Source organism: Sinocyclocheilus anshuiensis, unplaced genomic scaffold (genome assembly GCF_001515605.1).
Source record: "Sinocyclocheilus anshuiensis isolate Anshui unplaced genomic scaffold, SAMN03320099.WGS_v1.1 scaffold991, whole genome shotgun sequence".
Classification (NCBI taxonomy): Eukaryota; Metazoa; Chordata; class Actinopteri; order Cypriniformes; family Cyprinidae; genus Sinocyclocheilus; species Sinocyclocheilus anshuiensis.
The window spans coordinates 317753-335092 of record NW_015547702.1 but is presented as its reverse complement, the minus strand read 5'-3'; the positions used below and the strand labels follow the sequence as shown (position 1 = coordinate 335092).

At 40.5% G+C, this 17340-nt stretch overlaps 1 long non-coding RNA gene across 1 annotated transcript in view; it reads left to right on the top strand.

The window, feature by feature from the left end:
* The window catches only part of LOC107703904 (uncharacterized), a 22308-nt gene extending 7020 nt beyond the window's left edge, over window positions 1-15288 (top strand). Inside the window, exons 2-3 of the long non-coding RNA XR_001635881.1 lie at window positions 12883-12889; window positions 15275-15288. This is a non-coding gene — a long non-coding RNA (uncharacterized LOC107703904). The remainder of the gene's footprint in view (window positions 1-12882; window positions 12890-15274) is intronic.
* Window positions 15289-17340: the final 2052 nt, after the last annotated feature.

The following is a 17340-nucleotide window of genomic DNA, read 5'->3' as shown; positions in this document are numbered from 1 at the left end:
TATATATTTAAATTCATTGTAATTCTGCTTCCTTACATTAACATTCAAGCTGCACTTCTGCATCATGTTTGCAACCTCATTTCAAATTCAGGAACCAAACTGTATTAAGGATTTTTTAAATTCTAAATTGCACACAACTTAGAATTAATACAAAAAATGATGAAGAAAAAACATCTCTGTTGGACACCGTTAATAGTTCTGACAAACGGAAAGTTATACTTGGGGTTCATCTGAGGCTGTTTCAGCAAATATGTATTTTACCTTTATGATCTGACCTTAATTTGCTATAGTCTGGCAGTGCTTGCACTTCTTTTGCCCAATGATGCAGGAAGATATTCGAGGCTATCCAGTGATGACTCCTCTCATGATTAATTTAGGTGCAGGTATCTCTGCTGACCTTGATATCTTCTTCGGTTTGTGCTGATGTCTGGTGAAGAGCAATCTAAAGGGAGTGTACAGCCCTCAAACTGTTTTTTTTTCTCTCTTCTTTTTTCTGAAACTCTATATGTTTTGCTCTTATGGGATCTTAATCAATCTTAAAGTGTAAAATGCATGGACTGGGTGAAAAATAACACAGGTTTGATGTGTCTGCTACTGAGTGGAGCCACTATCCACATGAACACAAATCTAACCTGCATATTTTACAGCAGAACAATTAACTAAAATCACAATCAATCCACATTTGCTTGCATATCGTATACTCTAACGATAATTTAATGGCACAACTCCACTGTATTGTAATCAACACTAAAATGAATGGTTGGTGCACTAAAGTCAATTTGTGAGCGAGCGTTTGCTTTATGTAGGCATGAGTGTTCAGACTGGAGAAGGAACTACATTCATGTGTATGACAAATCCTCTCCCAAGCACCTATGGGGCATCTTTCACCCTATCAATGCGGGCCTCTTTATCTTGTGACAAACATTGATGCTAACATCAATCAACTCATTGGAATAGTAAACATATGCTGGTTGTTGCTAAGCAAATCAGTTGGTTTTTTTTTCCAGTCACTGTTTTCATAATGATTCCAGGTTTCTGAGAGATAACGGCTAATCTTTTGCGTTTGTGTAATCTGTGATAACAGCTACTTTTAAGCACAAGAACATCCAATCCCAATCTACTGCTAAACAATGACCATAACGATCTGAAATGATTATTCATGATTTTTCAATTATCTGTTTGTAACATCAGGGTCCAAACATATGCTTTATACGGTATCGGCGCAAGTGTTACCTTCGTTATGCCTACAGCTGAAGTGTAACCTTGTTGTTTTTTGTGAAGTGGCGATTGGAGAGCTTTGTTTATGGCCCATGTTTGCTCAAGCGTTCTATTTTTAATGTCACACAATCAAATGCTGAAGAGGCTCCTCTTAATCCTCAAGGATTATGGTGTGTATGACTAGCACCCAAGGCCAAACCGCTCGTCTGATTCAGACAGGAGAAGCGCGCCGTACGGCACACACTGCTTGTGTAATCGTATAAGAGGCATGCAAGGAAGCCTGGAGGAAGTGGAGGAGGAAACAAACGCACAGATTCTGGCGTTCTTTCAAAAATATGATGCTCTTGATGGGTTGGCATTCCAGTCTAGGTCAAACGCATTAAGTGGAGTATCATTGGGGTAATTGGTTTGTTTGAACACACTTGATACAGACAGGGTAAACTTGATTAACCCCCAAACTGTGTATTCTTATGGTGTTCTGTGCAAATGGTTGCGTGTTCACTTTTAGGGGCCATGACTACAGTATTTATATAATTAGCAGGATGTTGAAGTGAGTCACATTATCTGACAGACTTTGACTCTGTTTAGTTTAAAACGTCTAAAACATTGATTTTGGAATATCAGCCAAATTGCATTAAAATTATTTTTATCTAATCTTTGCACAGAGTTCTGCATAGAGAATGCAGTTAAAAAAAAATGCAATTATCCCAGCACTTTCTATTTAACCATCTTATGCTTAGACATTTCCCTGTTTCAGACATCATATTTAAGGGATCATATTTTAGATACACATAGTTGAGTTTCTCTTTCAGTCTTTATCAGTATTTTTTTGTTTACACTTATACCGGTCTCATCGAGCTCAATATAACTGATATAACACATACCGCACATATCAAAATATTATTATTTTTGCAAAAAACAAACAAACAACAAACAAAAACAACAAACAAACAAACAAACAAACAACAACAACAATCAAAAATCTTTTTCCTGGCAAAAAGTATAAAAATATTGATTATTTACAGTGGTTGTCAAACAGGGGACTGGAGCCCATTAGAGGGCCTCATAATGACTGACTTGAGAGAAGACAAAACAAGCATTAAAATAATCTAAAACAACTAACACTCAAGGTTTCTTGTTTTAGTTCACCCAATCAGCCACTGTTTTTTTTTTCTTTCCTTTTCCTTGAAGAACGTCTCGGTTACGTATGTAACGTCTCGGTTACGTACGTAACTCTCGTTCCCTGATGGAGGGAATGAAGACGTTATGTCGTGACGACATAGGGGGATTCACTTGGGAGCCCCAATCCTCTCTGACTTTAAGAGAAAACACCAATGAAATTTGGCTAGTGGATTTTGCATACCTGAGCCACTCCCCGTTCATATGGGTATAAATAGACGACAGGTGCATCCACTCTTCAGGTTTTATGCTAAGGAGCCGAGAACTTGTCCCTGGCAACCAGCGATGGTTCAAGGTTGTGGCATGGGGATATAACGTCTCTGTTCCCTCTATCAGGGAAGGAGGGTTACGTACGTAACTTAGACGTTCCCTATCTTACGGTCCCTATGAGTTATGTCATGACGACATAGGGGGTCTATAGAAAAAGCCACAACCAGAACCCCGTCACTACCTTGTAGTGCTGCAAATGTTGGCAAGCGGCCACGTGCCAGACAAGTGCTAATCAAAGGTCGTAACCTTCCCAATGCCCCAGCGCAAATTCGCTGACCTTGGTGCCCGCAGGGACCAAAGGGGAGTACATCGCTGCTGGAGATAGCCAGCTGTTCCTAAGACAGAAAATCTTTTCTTAAGAGAAGGGAGTTCGACCTACGTGAAAGCTGCTTCACACCTTTCCTATTTGTTGTTTACAGCTTGGCAGTAGCGATGGGGAAGCCAGCCTTCCGGAAAAGGGCGCTACGGAGACCACATCCTGCCCGTAGGGAGGTATCATGTGGAGACACTGATATGGACTGACCCATATGGAATGGGTCTCTGAGGCAGGTCCTACCCAGGAGTAGGGAGGAACGGCTGCCAGCAGAGACTGACAGAGTGGTCTGTCAAAGGGAAGACACGGGTTCACTGAGAGGGAAACCTTACCGTGGAAGAATACACATATGGGATGCACGCAGGGAATCAAGCCATATGGACACCTAGCCCAGTAAAGGGGCTAACCGGAAACCCGGACAAGCTAACACCAATACTGGGCCTGGCGTCAGACTGCTCTGCCCAGTCTGACTGCCGGGGGTGCTGGAGGATACTCAACCAGGGTTCGCCGTCCGGGGAACTTATGGGAGGAGGAAAAGGTGCTCGCATCCCCGGGTAAGGGAGTATGGCGCTGCAAGCATGACACCGGCCGGCTCTTCCCGCCACTTACCTGTTACCCAACACATGGGAAGAAACCGGCTTAACGCGGAGACTGTAAAATCTCGCGAAGGTGTTCGGTGTTGCCCAGCCCACAGCTCTACAGATGTCTGCCAGAGAGGTGCCCTGCGCCAGTGCATAGGAGGAGGCAACACTCCGTGTGGACTGAGCCCTCACCCCCAGGGGCCCACGGATCACCTTAGGATTGGTACGCCAAGGCGATGGCATCCACTATCCAGTGGGCCAAACGAGCCAGCGCCCAGGAGGATGCAACACCTCTAGTTGAGTGAGCTCGCAACCTGAACGGGCAGGGCACACCTTAGGATTGGTACGCCAAGGCGATGGCATCCACTATCCAGTGGGCCAATCTCTGCTTGGAGACATCCTTCCCTTTTTGCTGACCTCCGTAGCAGACAAAGAGCTGCTCAGAGCTTCTGAAGCTCCGGGTACGGTCCACGTACACATATGACACAGCAACGCCAAATCTGGATCTGCCTCTTTCGGAGGCAGTGCTTGCAGGTTCACCACCTGATCGCAAAAAGGCATGGGGGATCCTTGGGCACGTATCCAGGCCGGGGTCTCAGGACAACGTGAGAGTAGGCCGGCCCGAACACAAGGCACTCTTCGCTCACCAAAAATGCTTGAAGGTCCCCGACCCTCTTGATGGAAGTGAGCACGGTCAGGAGAGCTGTCTTAGCAGACAGGAACTTATTTATCCAATCCAATTTACTCCAATCCGCCGCCAAATCGGACCCGGAGCTGACGGCCATGCTTTCCCGGGCAGCCGTAAGCATCGGGGTGCTGGTGAACACACCGCCCAGTCCGAGCTCTCGCGGCTGGATAATTGGTTTCTCGGCGCGTCTCACATCTGCCCCCTGCGCTGGTGCCTTTTTTCCCGGAGGTGCATGAGGAGCTGACGAAGTCGTGGATGGCCCCTTTTTCGGCCAGAAGCCACTCGTCTGTCTTCTCCGTCCTCACTACCCTCTATGGTGGGGTGGCTAGGGGGTATGTTGACATTCCCCAGGTTGAGAGAGTGGTTGTGGTGCACCTGTCTGTTACAGAGATTGGCAGAAAGGGAAGGCTGTCTCCAAGCAGAGGTTGGCCCACTGGATAGTGGATGCCATCGCTTTGGTGTACCAGTCCCAAGGCGAGCCATGCCCCTGGCGGTGAGAGCTCCTCCTCCTATGCATTGGCGCACAGAGCCTCTCTGGCAGACATCTGTAGAATTGCGGACTGGGCAACACCGAACACCTTCATGAGATTCTACAGTCTTCGCGTCAAGCCGGTTTCTTCCCGGGTGTCGGATAATAGGTAAGTGGCAGAAAGTCACTCTTGTTGCGCCATTCCCCCTCACTCGGGGATGCGAGTGCCTTTTTCCTCTTCCAGTAGAGTTTCCCGGATGGCGAACCCTGGTTGAGTATCCTCCAGCACCCCCGGCAGTCAGACTAGGCGGAGCAGTCTGACGCCAGGTCCAGTATCGGTGTTAGCTTGCCCGGGTCTCTGGTCAGCCCCTGTACTGGGCTAGGTGTCCATATGGCTTGATTCCCTTCGGGCTATCCAATATGTGTATTCTTCCACGGTAAGGTTTCCCTCTTGGTGAACCCATGTCTTCCCTTTAACAGACCATTCTGTCAGTCTCTGCTGGCAGTCATTCCTCCCTTCTCTCAGGTAGGACCTGCCTCAGAGTCCGTTCCATATGTAGTACTGCCCCAGGCCTAGGTCAGTCCATATTAGTGTCTCCACATGATACCTCCGTACGGGTAGGATGTGGCCTCTGTAGCGCCCTTCTCCGGAAGGCTCGCTTCCCCATCGTTACTGCCAAGCACCTTTCATGAAGGTCGAAACCCATTCTCTTTAGAAAAGATTTTCTGTGGTAGGAACAGCGGCATGGCTATCTCCAGCAGTGATGTACTCATCTTTTGGTCCCTGTGGGCGCCAATGTCAGCGAATTTGCGCAGAGGCATTGGGAAGGTTACAACCTTTGCATAGCATTTGTCTGACATGTGGCTGCTTGTAAACATTTGCAATGCCACAGTGTTGTGACGGGTTTCAGGTTGTGGCACTTTCCATGGGCCCCCTATGTCGTCACGACATAACTCGAAGTGATCGACAAATAGGGAACATCTCGCTTACGTACGTAACCCTCATTCCCTGATGGAGGGAATGGAGATGTTATGTCCCCATACCATAACCTCGAACCATTGCTGGTTACCAGGGACACATTCTCGGCTCCTCAGCATAAAACCTCAAAGAGTGGATACACTTGTCGCCTATTTATACCCGTATGCATGGGGAGTGGCTCATGCATGCAAAGTCCACTAGCCAAATTTCATTGCCAATTTCTCTTAAAGTCAGAGCGGATTGGGGCTCTCAAGTAAACCCCCTATGTCGTCGCGACATAACATCTCCGTTCCCTCCATCAGGGAACGAGGGTTACGTACGTAACCGAGACGTTTACACTGTAAACTATCAGCAAAAGTTTCGCTCTATGAATGCAATAATAAGCATTTTCAAAAACTTGGTACAATGAGGTGACATTATTTTACTCACCCTTCAACTATCGATCATCAAAAGGAAATTTTAAAGTGTAAAAGCATCAACAAATTACTATTCAACATACCACAAATAACTCCTAAATATCCTCCTTCTATCCGCATCAATCATTAAAGCAATATATATATATATATATATAAAAAAAACATCATATGTCTATATTTCGTAACAATTATATTTTACAGCATCCGTGTGGAAAATCAAAGCTTCTAAGTGCATCCCAGGGAATTAAATCGGGAGAGCAGACCACAAATGCACAGTATATGTTGTCTTTTTTCATTTACTTACAGCAGAATACAAAGGAAACATGAAAATAATCAGGAGGAAATTAATGCAGCGGGCTGAAAGAGCTATTCTATAGACATTTTTGTTATATCACGTCACATTAATATACCAAATGTAACGTTATTGTCCTGACTTCTGAAAATAGAAAATGAATGAAAATGTACAGCCCATTCAGTCAAACTGATGGATAAGGATTATTTGTAGTGCAAACTTATGATATGAATATTGATTTGTTGCAGTCTCTTTGAGTGGAAATTTCCCAAACCAGAAGTGCTTCCCATTATTTAAAATGCAGTAGGCTCGTTAGGAAAAAGGTGGATACCAGTTCAGTCCAGCTCCTGGAGGGCCACTGTTCTGCAGAGTTTAACTCCAATCCTAATCAAGCACACCTGAAACAGCTAATCTAGTGCAGGTGAATGTGTTGGAGCCAAACTCTGCAGGACAGTGGCCCTCCAGTAGCAGGATAGGAGACCTGTGCAGTATACAGTAGTCAGACACATCCAGATGATGTACAACATCTGCTGAGTTTCTGAAGCGTGCAGCCAGTGGCCTCCAGAGCTGAGGAGCCGTCGGATTTGAAAAGCTAAAGAAGGAAATGGTGACAAACTGTGCACTGAGCAGCTCTTTTCAAGTCTAAGTGCTATACGTATGTATCAATACAGTTGTTCCCTGTGGCTAAATTGTTTGCATCTTCTCTGTAAGCCTTTAATCTGGCATTCCCCATGACAAGAACTGGGTGCCAGGACTAAATGATAGAGTCTGAGTGAATTTCATTTCAGCCAGATAAGATTGGAAGTCGCAGTATAGATGGCAGCGGGGTGCAGTTAGGCACATATGAGGTGGACTGTGATCACTCTAAACATGGGAGCCCATCACCTCTGCAGTCTTCCAACCCTTCAGCCCCTTCCCGATGCTCCCCGGCAAGCCCTACACTCTCCTCTGTGGTATGACGCCTGGTTGGATGGGAATTGCTACAGCAGATAGCATCAGCTGGTGAAAGCTTACCAGTTAATGAGGTCTCCAAGGGCCGATGCTTCCCCAGCCCTCTTTCCTAACACCCACACACACACAATCCCTACTATCTGTTGCTTTCTCTCGCTTTATAATTTTTCACTCAGCAATATATCCAATACGGTTTCTCCCACACACAGAAACACACATAAGATTGTGAGAAGGTATCCGCTGTAGGTTATCGGTGATGTTGATAGAAGAGAGTGCTCATTTTTACTGACTCCAAGCCCATGCTCAGTGATTACTATTGACCACCCGGACAGAGATGGTCATTATTAGGCTTTCCTTGAAAGCTCGAGACAAGAGACGAGGTGGTCAGAAAATCTGCTTAAACTGATGATTAGCCTGTTGATGACTACAGTGATTTCACTTCCATCCTATGTATTTCCCTCATCAATTTTCAAGCAGTCTTGACATGTCAAAGTCTACTGTTAGGGAATGTGAACAGCTATCTTTGTGTCCATCAGTAAGGGATGGGCAGAATTTAAGAATCGAATTGGATTTGAAATTATATTAGATGTTAAAATGCAAAGACAGGAAGAGGAATCTACTTATTTGCAGTTCAAAGAAATCCATCACAATCACACAAAAGAGATATTTAATTGATTTTGTGACTAAAGTAATGGTATCACTTTATTTTAAGGACCAGTTCTCACAATTAACTAGTTGTTTATTAGCATGCATACTAGTAGCATATTGGCTGTTTATTAGTACTTATATAGCACATATTAATGCCTTATTCTTAGATCCCTTAATCTCTACCCCATACCTACACTTAACAACTACCTTACTAACAATTAATAAGCAGTGAATTAAAAGTTTATTGAGGCAAACGTCATAGTAGTGAGAATTTGTCCCCAAACTAAAGTGTGACCACATTATCATTTATTGGACTTAGAATTTAGGCTAGAAGTAAATAAATGTACATGACATATTGGATTGAGCTGAAATTATTATTTTACAATGTGAAAAGAAAGAGACTGTCCACAGACATGGAACTCAATCCCTGATTTGTGTTAAGTCTTGATCAACTTGTGTTTATTTTTCGTTAGACTACCTGTCAACACATTATCCTGCTTATTAGATGGCTACTTAAAAAATACATAAATACATGATTATTGCGGATATGAGTTTACATTATTTTATTTGTCTTCTTGTAGAGCACAAACACAGCTATATTAAAGGGTTAGTTCACCCAAAAATGAAAATTAGGCTGCGTTTTACTCACCCCCGAGGCATCCTCGGTGTATATGACTTTCTTCTTTCAGACGAATCCAGTCGGAGTTATATTAAAAATTGTCTTTGATCTTTCAAGCACTATCCTTGCAGTCAGTGGGTGTTGCATTGCTTCAGTCCAAAATAAGTTAAATAAAAAGCTTTTTGGACTGAAGCAATGCAACACCCACTGACTGCAATGATAGAGCTTGAAAGATCAAAGCCAATTCTTAATATAACTCAGACTGGATTCGTCTGAAAGAAGAAAGTCATATACACCTAGGATGCCTCGGGGTGAGTAAAACGCAGCCTAATTTTCATTTTTGGGTGAACTAACCCTTTAAGTCATGTAGCAGGTGCTTTTATCCAGAGAAATCTACAAATGAGGAACATCACAAGCAATTTGTCATACAATAGCCTGTGATACTTATAATGCTAAGTTTCAAGAATAAGCTAGAGTACAGAGTATCATAAAATAAAACGAGCACTAGAAGAGTTGTTTTTTTATTTAATAACAGTATTAATACTAAAAAAATTAATGTGTCATTGAGAATTACTCTTAAAGCAGTTAGTCTGTAGATTCAACCCGATCTCATGAAAGTGCGTATAAATAGTACGCCAAATAATAACGAAAACTCGTGGTATTTATACGCAAAAATGGACTTTGGCGTGTATATGCTACGCAATGGGTAGGTTTAGGGTTGTGAGGTAGATGCGTATCATATGTACGCGAAAACTGCATATCATATGCACGCCAACAAATTTCGTAACATATGCACGCGAAAACTGCATATCATATGCACGCCAAAGTCCATTTTTGCGTATCAATAGCACAAGTTTTCGTTTTTATTTGGCGTACTATTTATACGCATTTTCATGAGACCGGGCTCGTAGATTCCATTCAATTTTAATTCTGCATCTTTAATATGTTATCCTGTGTGTGGCGTTTCCATTAATAAGCTGCTTCTTCCTAAAAATTTGTGGCATTTTGATACAAAATGCAATATTACTGTATATTTGCTGAAGCAAAAACACATTATCCTTCTCTCTTGCATATCTAGTGTTTGTTAGAAGGATTTAGTTTCATCTGTAGTGGAATGTCTAGTTAAAGCTGCTCATTCAACTCAGTTATACAATCTAGTATATGTTACTCAAACTAGTAATGTTTGCTAGTTATACTAGTCATTTTGGGTGCCAGGATAATTGCTTTGATTGCAAAAATAAAATATATTATTTGAAAAGATATTTTCCTTTTAATTAACATACATGTAGTTATTTTATATTACCAACTTTGTATTTCCATTTTTGCTGAAAACTGATTCTCCACTCCTGTTTACTCATTCTCCAATTTTTTATCATCTTATTTGTTCCATTATAAAATGCTACATGCAGAAATATGAGGAATACAAATGCTCGGAAAAGAGATCAGCATTGCAATGTCATGAAATCTGCAGAAAACACAAGCTCTGTTCTCACTATCATGCTTCTATAAATTATAAAAGTCTGGATGTTATAAATATTTGAGAGCTCTAGAGATCATATCCAGAAGAAACTGTGATCCATTTAGACATTCGGTCTGGAGACACAACAGCAAGACCCAAGACATGTATTGGCTGGTGTTGCTCTTTCTTCACATAGGGGGCATAGCTGTGGTGCAGCGGTGCTCAATACATAAAGGTAACGCTCCTTCAGAGATGCTGGATCGATTTAAAATTGATTGATTTCCCAAACTTCATCCGTCATGCCAAAAAAGTTATAATGTCATAATAAAAACAGGAAGCCAGACCTTGTTTAAAAAATATTACCAGAATTCCACACTTAGGAAACACTTTTATAAATAACATTTTGTAAAGAATAACTTCAAACACAAATCAAATGTTAATGCACATTTGTTGACAGAAATCCATTCTGCTTGGGTTTCACAGATGTTCTAATGGACTGAATAGTAGATTTCAAAAACAACTTTACAATGTTTTAGAACAAAATGTTCTGCTCTTTGGACAATAAATGTTGCCTTCCTTTAGCTCAGACTGTAGAGGATGGTATGTTAGCAATGCCAAGATCCTGGATTCAATTCCCAGGAAATACATGAACTGATGAACCTTCAATGCAATGTCGCTTTCGAAAAAAACAAAGAACATGACTGAAAAGTCATGTAGACCTAAATTATCAATGAATAATGAATAACGAAGCATAACATGAGCGCTAGACCTGATGTGAAACAAAACATCCCTTGCTCCAGATAACCGCTTTTCAAATAAATTATTTTATTTTAAAATGTGATGGTAATTAGAATAGCTTTTTTACAAATCTGTAAAAATGTTAATATGTTAATAAAATTTTTAAGTGAACTGATTTCATTAGTCAAACAAATTAAGGTTGGTTGATCGTTTAACTATCTGCATGTCTACTGTGAGAGTTTTCTTAATTACTTTGAGTTAGTTTACTCAAATTATATAATAACGATAATAAAAACAATAATCTAATTCCTTAAGATAAATAAAACAGACTATATAAAAATTTTTTGATATCAATTTACTCTATCATGTTATTTACGACCTACAAAACAAAATTATAATTGCCTTGTAAACTTTATTAATGCTTTTGATGAATGTAATTTTCTAAAATGTACTTTGGGTGCATTTCAGAGTGCACTTAAAACTTATTTGTTTTCATTAGCATTTGAAAATGCTTTGTAAGTTGTGTATTCTTTATCTGCATTGATTTTATGTTTTTATTCTTCTTTTATCATTTTCTTCTGTTTTTTTTTTCTCTTTTTATTCTTCTATGTACAGCACTTTGGTTCCACTTGTGGTGTTGAAAGTGCTCTATAAATAAAGTTTGATATGAGTTGAGTGAGATTAATATGTTAAAATCAAAGTTTTATTTTATGTTTTTGAGCAAGATGAGAAAGTGGAACACTTGATAACATTTCAGTTTCAATTATGTTGAACCATTTCAATTGCATCATTGTGCTGAAGCATGGAGCTTTTGCTTAGGCCAAGGACGGCCACATTGCTCAAATAATACTTAGCATTTAGCATGCTACTATGTTATTTCACACAGTTTGTTAGCTAGCTAGTACTAATTCAGTGATACGACACACAAAAAAATGATACTGAATAAATGAATCATGTCAGGAAACCATATAAAGTCATTTAACTGGCTTACTTTAAAATAACTTTCAATGATGTTGACATTACATGAACAAATGATGTTTGTGTAACATAATTGAATCATGTAGAAACCAACGCACATCATTGTACAGTACATCCAACATACATGTTTTTTCAGTGTTGTTGATATCAAGTAGAGTCTAAAGATAGACTGTCTTTGTCATTCTTCTTTTCCGGCTGACCTACAAATGTGACCATATAATCTTTTTAACATTGCGACAGAACCTCTGCAGCTCTTCTCATATGTTCACTTCGAAGAAATGCATTTGTATAGGTGTAAATGTGTCGAAGGATCGCTAATCTGAGTACATGATTACTGATGAATAGTGACACGTAGAGCGTAATAATATGATTCAGCTGAGAGAACAGTAACTCTCTCGATACCTCAGGTACATTCTGTTGCTATTCCGTTCCACCAGTTTTGTCATATGTGAAACAAGTGGGAGACTCAATTCTGTCGGCCCCTTGATAGTTGTCCCCTGTTGTATATAATTACATAGAGAAGCACTAGATAATATATTTGGGTATAATCACAGTGTGTGTGCTTTATATGGTGCGGACCCCTATTCCCTGATTAGTTGCTCTGATGAAATTGAATTATCTCTAATTCACTGGATTTGTGGTGATTAAGAGAGACGAATCATGCGAGAACTTAGAACGACAGCTCTGGAGCGGCAAATAAATGAACAACCTCTGTGCATTTCCCTTTGTGGGGGATGCAAGCTGAAGCTGTCTCGCTTTAATTCACACAAGCCAGCGCTGCATTCGTCAAGCAAATGAGTGTTTTGAATTTACGTGGCTGTAATATGACATAATCAAGTTGTAATTTATCAATTAGAATAATTAGGAAGCTCATCTGATTTAATTAACATGCTGAAAATGAAAGCAGTCATACAGATTTAATCTTCAGCAGCGCTTAGTTACAGCAGTGGCATTTACAGTGGTTAGCCAAGTGCGGTGAACATTCATTAACTAGTAAAACCCAGCGGCTTGACTTGACTTCACTGGTTTTTGGTTCCCTTTGCAATCTCGATATTTTTCAAAATTTTTATTAGTGGAACTTGAGTAAACAAGTGACTAAAAATAGAGATATAATTAGAAAAAGCAAGCTACAACTGTAATTTCCATGGCTAGTACTTTCCTATTCAAAAATAGTATTTACTTATTTAAAACCAAATTTTTGTGACAACCGCACATGTAAGTGTTTTGAGTGCTTGAAAAAAAAAACGGTCCACTAGATAATGGATATAGGATAAGATTATATAGTCATACTGAATGGATTTTATAAAAAACAAGAGTGTCATTGTTGCGCAAGACAGCTAAATTTACAATATGAATTTAATTGTGTTAAATCTAAAGATAGGCCTGAGCATGACATACCTGGAACTCTTTAATAATGTTGCATTATAAATTGCAATCATTTATTTTTTATGTAAACATTGCAAGTACTTTTGTTTCCCCAATTTATTCATCCCTTACTAGTAGTAACAGCAATAGAGAATTAGAAAAGGTTGCGACTTTTTATCTCACAGTTCATATATCACAATTATTAGTGTAGATATAAACATAGAATTGTGAGCCATAAACAGAATTGTGAGACTTTTTTCATATCAAAATGCTTTTTCTCAATTCTGAGAGATTGGTAAATTAGTGTACATAGAATTGCTAGGCATAAACTCGAAAAAAGTATGAATTTTAAGATATAAACTTGCAATTGTGAGAAAAAAGTCTGAATTGTGAAATCATGTATGTCGTGAAAGCAAGCCTCCATAAGTAACTGCTTATTATTACCTGCCTACCTAAAATGTTCACATGTGTTTCATTCTTGTTGTTTCTGCAGAGGGTGCTATACCAGCCATTAGTATAACTGTTATATGGTCAGTTTGCCCTCGCAGGTTAACTACTGTTATGACAGAGAAGCAGTTTGAAAAGAATCTGGTTGAGTTTCTTTTTTTTCAGTCAGTTAAAATGTCAACACTATGTTTAGTTAACAGATGGATGCAAAATGTTTGACATTTTCTAAGATTTAATCCCTCTCATATACTGTTTTCTATGATAAGATTTAATATAGCCAAATGCCCCAGGGTAACAGCCTCCTGAGATGTCATTTTCTCCTATAACACTAGCACAAAAACTACTACAACACTTTTCCAAAACACCAATTTGTTGTGACGGATGTGTGAAATATAGGCTCATATTAGCAGCTGCAGTCAAAATGGAGATTTATCTGTGAAATATGCATGCACTGAAATTTTAGCCCTAAGATTTACACCTTTCATAAACTGATTGCAGATGTAGTACCTCAGACAGATTACACACACAATTGCTTGCCAAATTTCATAACCCACCAAAACAAGCAAACTAGCTGCCAGGGTTTCTGTGGAATTACCCACAAACTGTCCATATGCAGAACCAGGCTATAACAGCAAGGGCAAATCATCAAGACAAGACTGTTTTACAACACAAAGAAATGTAGTTACACTCCAACTTTATTCATTAATAAACCTTTTTAATCCTTTACATTATGTATATTGTAATGTCATGGTATGTTCAGCACCATGTACAGGAAGTTGAGTAACCTGCGCATACTAATGACAACGTCATTAGTTCAACAAACACAAGACAGTGTTGATGATTTCCCTTGGATAAGAGAGAGAGAGAGAGAGAGAGAGAGAGAGAGAGAGTGTGCAGCATAAATGCGTGCAGCGAGTTCAGTCAGTTCAGCAAACAAATGGCTTGCAATCAGCCATCTCCTCAAGAGACCCTTTATGTGACACACATCGAATGGACGCAAGTATCTTTCACTCTGCTGCACCAAATTTCTAAAACAAACATAATATATTATCATGTACAATAATATAATCATGCACACTGTGTGCTTTTGTGATGATGCAAGATGAACATTGTGCAGTGGGGGTTTATGTGAATGAGAGTGTAAGAAAAACAGGTCAATTTAGCTCAAAGGGAATCATTTATGTTTTAATAGGGCATTTGAACAGAATCACTGTTTTACGGCTGATCACTGAGCTGGCCAGCAATTCATTGAACGAGCCATTTAACATCAACTCTGAAATTGATATTATAGAGTAAAAGGTCTTTACGTGTGTGTGTGTTTGTGTGTGTGTGTTAGTTTGCTTGGTCAGGCAGGCCCATCGGTGCCTGGCCCTGGGGGTCATTTACGTCTCTTTGGAGAGTGTTTGAAATCAGATGGGGAGATGATAGTGGGGGGACTGTTTAGCATCTCCTTGATTGTGGGGGGGAACCATTGGCCATTTAGCACCCATATAAGTGTAAAGTCTGTGACCAGGACTGTAATTTATATGCAAATGTCAAAAGCTAAAAGGGGTCTCTTATGCCATAAAACCCAAAGATCATGCATGATTCTACGCAGACGCTACAAATCCAAAATATAGTGAAAACACTATTAATTAGCACAGTAACAAGATCAGCAGTTTAAGACATTCACTTGTAAGCACAAAACACAAGATACTTCTCTTTTCAATATGAATGAGACTTTATTGGATAAATCTAAGACAATATGAACTAATCTAACACATAAACACATGCACTCACACATTCATACAAGTTGCAGGAAGAGAGAAAGTGAGGAAAGAATGAGTTTAAGAGAATGAAAATGTGAAATCCCAAGTTTATAGCAATATGTGCAATTGCATAGACCTGAACAACCATCAATCACTTAATAACCCTCGCACTGAGTTCCTCAATGAGGTTACAATTTATATTAAACGCACCAGTTCAGCTAGAATCTGGAGGTACTTGCATTGCCTGTGTAGGGGGTTTCCCTTTGTTGTCATTGTTGCAGAAAGGGTGTTTCCCGAGGTTGTTGATTGGCTGGAAGTTCAGTAGTCGTTGAAGTGATGTCTTGGGAAGCCAATGGTTGGGCGTTGGCTGAAGATGCGGAGTTGTGGGCTGGTTGAAGTTTTGAGGCGGTGACAGACTCGAGGTGAACTCGAGGTGAACTCGGAGACTCAGCGTTGCGGCAAAACTGAACTCAGAACACTAAACTCTCAATGGAAAAGAAAATAAATTAAAGTAGAAGCCAGAAAGAAGAGTGACAAGACTAGATGGTGTTTCTCCTCATGGTTTTAGAGGAGCAGCTGGCATGTAAGACAGAGCATGCTCAAAGAGCGCTAAAAAGCAGTGGTGGCAAAAAGGCTAAGTGCAAAAAGCAGTGGCAAAAAGCATAATTTGATGGTGTCCTGAGCGAGACTAGATGGCGTTTCTCCTCATGGTTTTAGAGGAGCAACTGGCGTGTAAGCCAGAGCATGCTCAAAGAGCGCTGAAAAGAAGCGTCAAAACGCGGTGGCAAAAAGGCAAGGAAAAGCATCATTTGATGGTGTCCTGAGTATTTAAACATGGCTGTTGGACACATCCCAAATGGTGTCTTGACCAATTAGACATGGTCTTTGCTTGAGGTGTTGCAATGTTTCTCTTCCCAATACATAAATCAACATGTTATCTTATCAGTCACATGGTCCACATTTTCCCGCTCTTGCAGAGTATAATTTGGACACAATTTCTATAACAAGAATGTAATACATTTGACAAAGTATTGATTGATAGAAACATTTAAAGCATGAACTTTCAAACTCGTACATACCCAACCTGAATATAAACCTATAAACTATTCAATAGTTATAAAAAGTACATAGACAACAAGTGATTAGAACGTGATAGTCAAATGTGTGGGTTACATACATGATATGGAGTTATGATAGTCAAATGTGTGGTTACAGATATGGAGTTAAGCAATGGACTGATATTCATTTATAAGTCCTTTTGAGATCATTTTGGTGCATCTACATCTGTAAAAGACTGTCTCTCTGTCGTTCTGTGAATGTGAGGACATGCTTTGTGAGGAACAAAAAGGTTAAAAGGTCTCATAAGGAATCTCAGTCTGGTTCTTGTCCTGGTTGGGGGAAACCACCCAACAAAGTCTCTACTAATGATTTCCCTCATGTGATGGTCATGATGTTGTCTCTTCAATCATTAATCTTGGGTTCCCTTTCAGTCGGTCACTCCCGACGTCACGTCGGAAGACCGACGAATTGGGATCTCGCTTAGAGAGACCAATCTACTTAGAGTGTAAACTAAACGAGCCAATGCACATTGGCATGCGATTATTGCATCCAGCTGCTGCTGATCACAGCGTGAGTATAAGTAGGAAGCAGATGCAGCGCATATTCAGCTTTTTCGCTTCAGAGCCGAGCGGTTCTATCGTTCTGGACGGGGCCCCAACTGCACTGGCACATCAACTGCCTCGAGTTGCTGGCAGTGCACCTTGCCCTGAGCCGTCACAAAGGGCTCTTATGAGGCAAGCATGTGCTAGTCCGTATGGACAACACAGCGACCGTTGCGTAGATCAACCGACAAGGTGGTCTGCGCTCCTGTCGCTTGTCGCAACTCGCCCGCCACCTCCTCCTCTGGAGTCAGAAGCATCTGAGGTTGATTCGTGCCATTCAAATCCCCAGCGAGCACAATCGTGCAGCCAACAAGTTTTCAC